We start from the raw sequence: 10,417 nt of genomic DNA, 5'->3' as shown, positions 1-10,417 counted from the left end.
TCCTCCTTCCCTTCCCTCTCCCTCCCCTCCCTCCACCTCATGATATCTTCCCTTAGCAACAAGTCTCTCTCCCTCTCTCTCTCTTTCTCTCTGAACGTAAACAAATGGACAGAGAACGAGTTTATGTTCTGCTGTTGAGTTTCGAGCCCGAGCGGGATGACGAACGTTCGCTCTCTCTCTCTCTCTCTCTCTCTCTCTACGTTTCTCCCCTCTATTATTATTCTCTCTCTCTCTCACCTTTCAAATACCAAACGTTTTCAAGGAGTAGGCTAATAATAACAATAATGAAGTATATATAATTATCCTCAACGTAACAATGATAGTCTAATAAAATATAATAAATCAAGTTAAGAATAAAGAAAGCGAAACACGCGAACATTGTCAGTCAAGTTAACGATGATAATGACAGTAAAATTTGAACGCCCTTGGAGATTAGGTTTTTCAAGTAATGGGAATATAATCATTGCTAAGGTCGGTTAATATCTGATGGGGTCGATATTTTTGCTGTTTTATCAAGTTTTTTGGGGTTCAGTAATTTATATATTGCTAGCATGGGAGTGTATGTACGTGGTCTATTGTTGTTGTTAATATTATTATTATTATTATTATTACGTGGGGGACTATTAATCTATCCTTTCCTTTATTATGTTCATTATTCTCTTTCTTCCTTTCTCTTCTTCATCTACTACTTTTTTCTTCTTTATTTTCTTCATTTTTCTTTTGTCTTCCATTCTCTTCCATTCTTTTCTTCTTCTCTTCCTTCCTCTTCTTTTCCTTCCCCTACTTCTCCTTATTCTTATTCTAACATTTTTGCTCAGTATACGTTATCTAACTTATGTGCATCCATCAGTTTCATTCTTACCTCTTTTACCAACGAGTGTCAAACCAGGGTATATATTTTTTTTTCCGTCGTAACCTTCATTCTAGTAAATATTAACGGCGTGGTAACCTTTGTCTTACTCATGGGAGCTGTATGTCATGGTCTAATATAAGCGTGCATATTCGTTTTAACAGTGGAGGAGGCAGCTCAAGGGTCAAAAACAAAAACGAAACAAAACGAAAGGAGATCAAATACGCAATCTCAGCATACATGAAACTAGGTCAGAATATAAATTAAAAATAGTTTTCAGTTCGGGATCTTTACAGGTTAAGCATATATAGTTCGAGAAGGAGAGAGAGAAAAGTCGAGGTCAGTCTGCAGCCAACAAGCTTTTGGTTCACATACAAACACAGCATTAATGAAACTAGATCAAAATACAAGTTCAAAGTCTACAGTTATGAATCATCTAGGCTACATACAGGTTAAGGTATACACAGTTCGAGGAGAGAGAAGTCTGCAAGTGTCTAGAACCGGGCTTTTGAACCACATATACACTCATTATTCATTAAACTTGGTCAAAATACAAGCTTAAAATAGTCTACAGTTACAAATCTTCTTTCTATATAGTTTTTATTTATTTTTTTTTTTTACAGCAAAGGAGACAGTTCAAGGGCACAAAAAAGTAAACATTAATAAAAAAAAGCCCACTCGCTGCTCATAAAAAGAATCCAAAGAGGTGGCCGAAAGATAGGTCAGTTTCGGGAGGAGAGGTGTCCTGATACCCTCCTCTTGAAAGAATTCAAGTCGTAGGCAGGAGGAAATACAGATGAAGGAAGATTGTTCCAGAGTTTACCAGCGTGAGGGATGAAAGAGTGAAGATGCTGGTTAACCCTTGCATAAGGGGTTTGGACAGTATAGGGATGAGCATGAGTAGAAAGTCGAGTGCAGCGGGGCCGCGGGAGGGGGGGAGGCATGCAGTTAGCAAGTTCAGAAGAGCAGTCAGCGTGGAAATATCGATAGAAGATAGAAAGAGAGGCAACATTGCGGCGGAATTTAAGAGGTAGAAGACTATCAGTATGAGGAGGAGAGCTGATGAGACGAAGAGCCTTAGCCTCCACTCTGTCCAGAAGAGCTGTGTGAGTGGAGCCCCCCCACACATGAGATGCACACTCCTTATATAGTTCGAGAAGGGGAAAGAAGAGTGCGAGTGTGTCTAGGGCCAAGCTTTTGATCCACATATACACTCATTATTCATTAAACTAGGTCAAAATACAAGCTTAAAATAGTCTACAGTTACAAATCTTCTATCTACATACAGGTTAAGCCTTATATAGTTCGAGAAGGGGAAAGAAGAGTGCGAGTGTGTCTTGGGCCAAGCTTTTGATCCACATATACATTCAGCATTCATGAAACTAGGTCAAAATACAAGCTTAAAAGAGTCTACAGTTACAAATCTTCTAGGCTATATACAGGTTTTTTTTTTTTTTTTTTTTTTTACAGCAAAGGAGACAGCTCAAGGGCACAAAAAAATAAACATTAATAAAAAAAAAGCCCGCTACTCGCTGCTCCTAAAAAGAATCCAAAGAGGTGGCCGAAAGATAGGTCAGTTTCGGGAGGAGAGGTGTCCTGATACCCTCCTCTTGAAAGAGTTCAAGTCGTAGGCAGGAGGAAATACAGATGAAGGAAGATTGTTCCAGAGTTTACCAGCGTGAGGGATGAAAGAGTGAAGATGCTGGTTAACTCTTGCATAAGGGGTTTGGACAGTATAGGGATGAGCATGAGTAGAAAGTCGAGTGCAGCGGGGCCGCGGGAGGGGGGGAGGCATGCAGTTAGCAAGTTCAGAAGAGCAGTCAGCGTGGAAATATCGATAGAAGATAGAAAGAGAGGCAACATTGCGGCGGAATTTAAGAGGTAGAAGACTATCAGTATGAGGAGGAGAGCTGATGAGACGAAGAGCCTTTGCCTCCACTCTGTCCAGAAGAGCTGTGTGAGTGGAGCCCCCCACATGAGATGCATACTCCATACGAGGGCGGACAAGGCCCCTGTATATGGACAGCAACTGTGCAGGGAGAAGAACTGGCGGAGACGGTACAGAACGCCCAGCCTCGAGGAAGCTGATTTAGTAAGAGATGAGATATGAAGTTTCCAGTTGAGATTTTGAGTTAAGGATAGACCGAGGATGTTTAGTGTTGAGGAAGGTGATAGCTGGGTGTTGTCAAAGAATAGGGATAGTTGTTTGGAAGATTGTGTCGAGTGGATAGGTGGAGAAACTGTGTTTTGAGGCGTTGAAGGACACCAGGTTCTTCTTGCCCCAATCGGAAATAATAGTAAGGTCTGAGGCTAAGCGTTCTGCAGCCTCCAGCCTTGAGTCGTTAAGTTCCTGAAGGGTGGGTCTTCTATTAAAAGAAGTTGAATAATGCAGAGTGGAATCATCGGCGTAGGAATGGATAGGACAGTTCGTTTTGGAAAGAAGATCATCAATGAACAACAGAAAAGAGTGGGAGACAGGACAGAACCCTGTGGGACACCACTGTTAATAGATTTAGGGAAGAACAGTGACCGTCTACCACGGTAGAAATAGAACGGTCAGAAAGGAAACTGGAGATAAAGGTACAGAGAAGGATAGAAACCGTAGGAGGGTAGTTTAGAAAGCAAAGATTTGTGCCAGACCCTATCAAAAGCTTTTGATATGTCAGCGCAATAGCAAAAGTTTCACCGAAACGGCTAAGAGAGGATGACCAGAGTCAGTTAAGAAGGCTAGGAGATCACCAGTAGAACGCCCTTGCGGAACCCATACTGGCGATCAGATAGAAGGTCAGAAGTGGAAAGGTGCTTTTGAATCTTACGGTTAAGGATTGATTCAAAAGCTTTAGATAGAACAAGAAAGTAAAGCAATAGGACGGTAGTTTGAGGGATTGGAGCGGTCACCTTCTTAGGTACAGGCTGTATAAAGGCATACTTCCAGCAAGAAGGAAAGGTAGATGTTGACAGGCAGAGGCGAAAGAGTTTGACCAGGCAGGGTGACAGCACGGAGGCACAGTTTTAAGGACAATAGGAGGCACTCCATCAGGTCCATAAGCCTTCTGAGGATTGAGGCCAGAAAGGGCATAGAAAACATAATTTTGAAGAATCTTTATAACAGGCATAAAGGAGTCAGAGGGGGATGAGTAGGAGGAATATGCCCAGAATCGTCCAGAGTGGAGTTTTTAGAAAAGTTTGAGAGAAGAGTTCAGCCTTAGAGATAGATGAGACGGCAGTGTTGCCGTCAGGACTGAGAGTGGAGGAAAGATGAAGAAGTGAAGTTGGAGGAGATGTTTTGGCTAGATGCCAGAAGTCACAGGAAGAGTTAGAAAGCAAGGTTTTGACATTTTCTATTAATGAAAGAATTTTGGTTAGTCGGAGAATAGATTTGGCACGATTTCGGGCAGAAATGTAAAGTTCATAATTAGCATTAGTTTGAAGGCTCTGGTATCTTTTGTGAGCTACCTCTCTATCATTGACAGCACGAGAACAAGCGTGATTAAACCAAGGCTTTTTAGCGTGAGGAGTAGAGAAAGAACGAGGAATGTATGCCTCCATTCCGGAGACAATCACCTCTGTGATGCGCTGAGCACACACAGAGGGGTCTCTATCCTGGAAGCAATAATCATTCCACGGGAAATCGGAAAAGTACATCCTCAGGTCGTCCCACCGACCTGAAGCAAAATGCCAGAAGCATCGCCTCTTCGGTGGGTCCAGAGGGTGTACAGGAGCGATAGGACAGGATGCAGAAATAAGATTGTGATCGGAGGAGCCCAACGGAGAGAACAGTTTGACAGAATAAGCAGAAGGGTTTGAGGTAAGGAAGAGGTCTAGAATGTTGGGCCGATCTCCAAGACGGTCAGGAATACGTGTAGGGTGCTGGACCAGCTGCTCTAGGTCGTTGAGGATAGCAAAGTTGTAGGCTTGTTCACCAGGATGGTCAGTGAAAGAGGATGAAAGCCAAAGCTGGTGGTGAACATTGAAATCTCCTAGGATGGAGATTTCAGCGAAGGGAGAGTGGGTCAAAATGTGCTCCACTTTAGAATTCAAATAGTCAAAGTATTTTCATAGTTGGTAGAGTTAGGTGAGAGATAAACAGCACAGATGTATTTAGTAATAGAATGACAGTGAAGTCTTAACCAGATGGTGGAAAATTCAGAAGAGTCAAGGTCGTGGGCACGAGAGCAAGTGATGTCGTTGCGCACGTAGGCGCAACATCCAGCTTTGGATTGAAATTTAGGATAGAGATAGTAGGAGGGAACAGAGTAGAGATTGCTGTCAGTAGCCTCAGAAACCTGTGTTTCGGTAAGGAAGAGAAGGTGAGGTTTAGAGGAGGAGAGATGATGTTCCACAGAATGAAAATTAGAGCGAAGACCGCGAATGTTAAGCCATATACAGTTTGAGAAGGAGAGAGGAGAGTCTGTGAGTGTGTCTGGAACCAAGCTTTTGATCCACATATAGATACACTCATTATTCATTAAACTAGGTCAAAATACAAGCTTAAAAGAGTCTACAGTTACGAATCTTCTATCTACATACATTATATAGTTCGAGAAGAAATAAAAGTCTGCCAGAATGTCTATAGCCAAGCTTCTATTGTATACTGTTCATGTCTCGCGCGGGTTCATTTCGAGTCGTGTCAGTCGTGTAAACTGGAAAGCAATGCACGACTCACGAGAGCCGCCTTGGGGTGAATGGGGAAGGAGGAACATGAAAGGCGGTTCAAGGAGAGGCCTGTTCGTTCACCCCACGGCATAATAACACATATTAGACCTTTCCTTACCTTTATGCCTTGCTAATGACCTTACGATTGACAGGCAAGATGCAGAGCAGAATGGGGAAGGGGTAACATGACTGACAGTGCAAGGACAGGCCTGTTCATTCACCCCACGGCATGATAACACACCTTAGACCTTTCCTTACCTGTATACCTTGCTAATGACCTTACGATTGACAGGCAAGATGGGGAGCAGAATGGGGAAGGGGTAACATGACAGACGGTACAAGGAGAGGCCTGTTCATTCACCCCCACGACATAATTACTAACTTATACTTTTCCTTCCCTTACGATAGATGAGCAAATAGGAAAGGGAGTAGAATGAGGAAAAGATTAACATGACAGACGGTGCAAGAGGAAGCCTGTTCATTCACCCCACGACATAATTACTAACATATACCTTTCCTTCCCTTACGATAGATGGGCAAACAGGAAAGGGAGCAGATTGGGTAGATTAACATAACACGTGCAAGAGGAGGTCTGTTCATATTTACATCTAATATCTTCCCTTCCCTTTTAGACCACGAACAGTAACAGTAATAATCATAATAGTAATAGTAGTAATAGATTAACAGTGAGTATACACTAAAAGAAAAAGGAATTAAAAGAAGATAAAGAAATGGATACGTAAGACTTTCCTTCCTACACCATACAACTCGATCATCACCCTCACAAAACCGAAAGTGTGACAAAGTGACGAAGATAACAACCAGCCTTCATAGTAACAGATGCCCCTTTATCGTATACGCACGCACACACGGTGACTCGCTATTGGCTGATGATAACGCAGGGGTGTAATATATGAATGAGTCAACATATCATAAGCCGGGCCGGAGCCAATGAGGGGAGAAAGAGTTGGGAGGAAGAGGAGGAGGAGGAGGGCCAAAGGTTGCTCCGAGGTTAATATATTCAGCTGGACCACATGTCGCCCCACGTGTCCCCCTAAGATGCAAATTTCGAGTGTTTCAAGTGTTTCTGGAGTGTTTTTCGAGTACGCACGGCAAGTTTCATCCATTCAGAAGTGTAGTTTCATTTGTATAGGACGTAATGTGGGTGTTTAGCGGAGTTTAGCTTTGCGATGCGTGGATTAGGTTATGTAACAGTTCATCAACTCCACTTACCCAACCTATCATAGTTTTTTTAGGTTTTGAAGTCGACGAAATTTGTTGTATAGGAAAAGAAACAGTGAGGTAATATGATAGAGGTTCATATAGCAGTTCAATTACTCAACCAATCATATATTTTAGGGTTTTAAGTCCAGGAAATGTTAAAATGATTTGGAAAATAAACAGAAACGTAACATAATAGAGATACTGTCCTTCTATAAATCATTAAATAAGCCTACAATTGCTATTTTTACAGTTAACTAGCTCAATAGGCCTACTTTATTTAATTCTTCATAGTTCAGAATAAATTATTAATATCGTAAACCTGTATTGGACATAATATAGGCCACATAAATACCTGTCACCTCCCATGCACTGCTAATACTATAGATTCTAGGGCTAATGATACGGAGATGAGCACGGAGGCCACGCGTAGCTACACCATGACTTGCAGAGAGAGAGAGAGAGAGAGAGAGAGAGAGCATCATAGCATTACACAAGTACACGATGACACTAAACCTACGGCGAGGATGATTAGCGCAGTGATAAAAGGGTCTATATTTAGTAACATATGTGTATCCCGTCGCTCTGCAGGAAGGGAGACACTAGCTGCTACGAGTCTTCTTTTAAACATTTCGGCGCCCCGTACACGTATTAGGCAAGGCTTTCGTGGGAGTTAAGTGCATTTCCAGGGGTTGTTTCATGACCCTTCTGGGAGCTTGACCTTTCTTCTGTACCGTGAGCCGAAGAAAACGCTAATGAAAACTCGATTGACCTATTTGGCCTTTGGAGATAGTTGAGGGAGATGGAAGCGTCTGAAAGAACCAACCTCCATGTAAGTTTGATTGATTGATTGAAGTTTATTGTTGCAAAGAAAATTATATACAAGAGAGATAGGAGGTCATGCAATCCCATCCCCCAGACAAGACATTATAAGTTTAAGAAATGGACCTTACCTCTCCTTCTATCCCACCCGGTCAAAGTAAGCTAATATTAGGATCAAGACCAAGATACACTACACGAAACACCTTTATTCAAGTCCCCCATGAAGTGTACAGGTAAACTACAGGTGAATAGAAGATAAAGTAGGAAAAGAAAGGGTGAAGCAGAGGCAGAGTAGAAATAAGAAGGGCTGTCAAGTAACCCATTTGACTGAGTCCCCCATGAAGTCTATTAGTCAAGCAGGTAAAGACAATAGGTAAATCAAATAAAAAATGGAAAAAATAAAGGAAAATAAAGAATAGAGAAAGAAAATAAGGGGGACTCAGACCAGGTATAAGAGTAAGAAGAGCTGTCAAGTAACGCAAGATAGATAAAATAAGAAAAAAAACTAGAAAAAAGAGATAACGTAGTGGGATCAGAACCCTTTTAATCAAGTATCCCAAAGCAATTAACACAGCAAGTAAATGAAAATACTAGGAAAAGAAAAGCAGAGAACCAAAAACATAGAAAACGAGAACCTGGTGGCATCTGGCAACTCCATCACCGGGCACCAACACAGGGTCCAGGCTGAGTATAAGGGACTGAATCCTCTCACCCCGATCCTCTTTTGTCTCCCTCCACGCATGCCCAGAAGAATTTCCTCCATTATACTTTTCCTCACCATTCTGTTGTGAGACTCCACCGGGGAAGGATGTCAGCTGGGCCCCTCCCTTATAATACCTTTTTCCGTTGCCGGTTTTCCTTATAGACCAACAGAAACCAGGACAGCCCTTAGAAACCATCCCAAGGTAAGCACTGAGAACGATAGAGCCATTTAGAAACCTGTATTAGTGGTTTTATGAGGGAATATGGTGATGATAATGAAATAATTTGAAACCTGTATTTTTTGTTTTTGTTTTTTTTGTTTTGTTAGTGCTGATGTAAAGGGAAGGTGGTGTTGATGGTGATGAGGAAGAGAAGAAAAGATAAGAGAAAGGATGGGAATAGAAGGAAAGGGAAGGAAAAGGGGGAGAAAAAGGGAGGTGAAGGCGAAGGAAAAGGAGGGAAGGGAAGAGAAAGAAGGGAAAGGAGGGAAGGGAAGAGAAAGAAGGGAAAGAGGAGGATAAAATTGTGAATGAATGTATATAAGGAAGGAGATTTGGGAGAGAGAGAGAGAGAGAGAGAGAGAGAGAGAAAATTGAAAGATTGCTCATCTATGCATTTTTTTTTTCATTTTAATTTTCCAAGTCATTCCTTTAGTTAGTATTTCCTTGCCATTGTCAGTGTCTTTCTGCCAATCCAACACTACGTCAATCATAAGTAACGATTATAAGTATAAGTATATTTTTGGTTGGTATGGTGTTGGTTGGGGTGACATTTCAGCTTCCCCAAAAAATATTAAGTGATTTTTAGGGTTTATATGGGTGTGTCAGGGTGGTGGTGTGTCTGTGGTGTGTGGTGGTGGTGGTGATGATAGTGGTGGTGATGGTGTTAGTGGTGGTGGTGTTTGCGTTATCGATTTCCAGAAGGCAGAGAACCGGTTTCTACTTTTTTCCCTTATTATTATTTGTGTTCTTGTGAGAGTGTGTAAGTGAGGGCAAAAGGTGTGTGTGTGTGTGTGTTTACGGCGGCGGTGGTGGTGGTGGTAGTGGTTTCAAAATATCGATTGGTAGAATGTAGAACCGTTTTTTTTTTTATAGTACGTACTGTTTGGTTTCTGTGGTGTAGGTGAGCTTGTGTGTGTGTGTGTGTGTGTGTGACAAAGATAGGAAATGGAAGAGAGAGAGAGAGAGAGAGAGAGAGAGAGAGAGAGAGAGAGAGAGGTCAGGAAATGTCGAAATGCTTATGGGTGTCTATTATTATTATTATTGTTGTTCTTGTTGTTAATGTCATTCTTGTATTATGAGTATGAAGGTGACAAGCTAATTTATATCTTCTAACCTTCTCTTTCTATCATATATTACGTGCGTTGTATACCAAATTTGTGTATAAGTGATGTATTAATATTTTCATACATTAGTTTCCATGCATAAATTATAAACACTTTTATTAGTCAATTTCAAGGTTATTCAAGGTGTCCAGTGATGTTGCAATGTGTGTGTGTGTGTGTGTGTGTGTGTGTGTGTGATAAGGAAAACCTTTTAACATTCCCCAAACTCTATAGGCGTAATGAGCTAAGTGAATCACCCGTAACACCTCTGGCAGGCATACTAACTTTCATATCACCATAGCATATCAATTTAAGAACAGGCTAAATAAAACATTGTCAATATGCAGTGAGGGCAACATTGTCCTTGGCAGACAGGGTGGTGTGAGTGTGTGTGGGTATGTGTCAACAACTGGGCTATATAACTGACTAACATCCGTGTCTGTATAGCAAAAGAGACAGGTAGTGAGACATGACCCGAAATCGTCATAGCGCGGGGGTTGAGACAGAGAAAGCCGTACACCTAAATTAGTATTCTGACACTAGGCTCTCAACCATTTTCAAAGACCTCAAAGTACATAGACCAGGTTCTAATAGTGTTTTCCTCACGTCCAAACTACAGAAGAAAAGTCAAACTACCATAAGGGTCATAAAACTACCCCAGGATATGCCCACGACCCCCAGGAAAGCCTTATGAAATGTGGTTATTGAAGCTGGAAGTGTATGAGATTACGGTGCTAGGCAAGTACTTCATTTCTATTCCCTGTCAGTCTCTCGTCTTGCCATATCCTTGAATAGGCGAAGACAACAAGCAGTTCATGCGTTTATGTATATTGGTGTGTCGA

At 41.7% G+C, this 10,417-nt stretch overlaps 1 protein-coding gene across 1 annotated transcript in view; it reads left to right on the top strand.

Annotated features, from left to right (window-relative positions):
• The first annotated feature begins 8,286 nt into the window (after window positions 1-8,286).
• LOC126996907 (nuclear factor of activated T-cells 5-like) overlaps window positions 8,287-10,417 on the top strand; it is a 60,781-nt gene continuing 58,650 nt past the window's right edge. Inside the window, exon 1 of the mRNA XM_050857829.1 lies at window positions 8,287-8,454. The gene's annotated coding sequence lies outside the window, so the exon portion shown is untranslated. The remainder of the gene's footprint in view (window positions 8,455-10,417) is intronic.

Source organism: Eriocheir sinensis, chromosome 11 (genome assembly GCF_024679095.1).
Source record: "Eriocheir sinensis breed Jianghai 21 chromosome 11, ASM2467909v1, whole genome shotgun sequence".
In the NCBI taxonomy this organism is placed as follows: Eukaryota; Metazoa; Arthropoda; class Malacostraca; order Decapoda; family Varunidae; genus Eriocheir; species Eriocheir sinensis.
The sequence above is the reverse complement of the archived record's forward strand: the minus strand, read 5'-3'. Positions and strand labels throughout refer to the sequence as shown.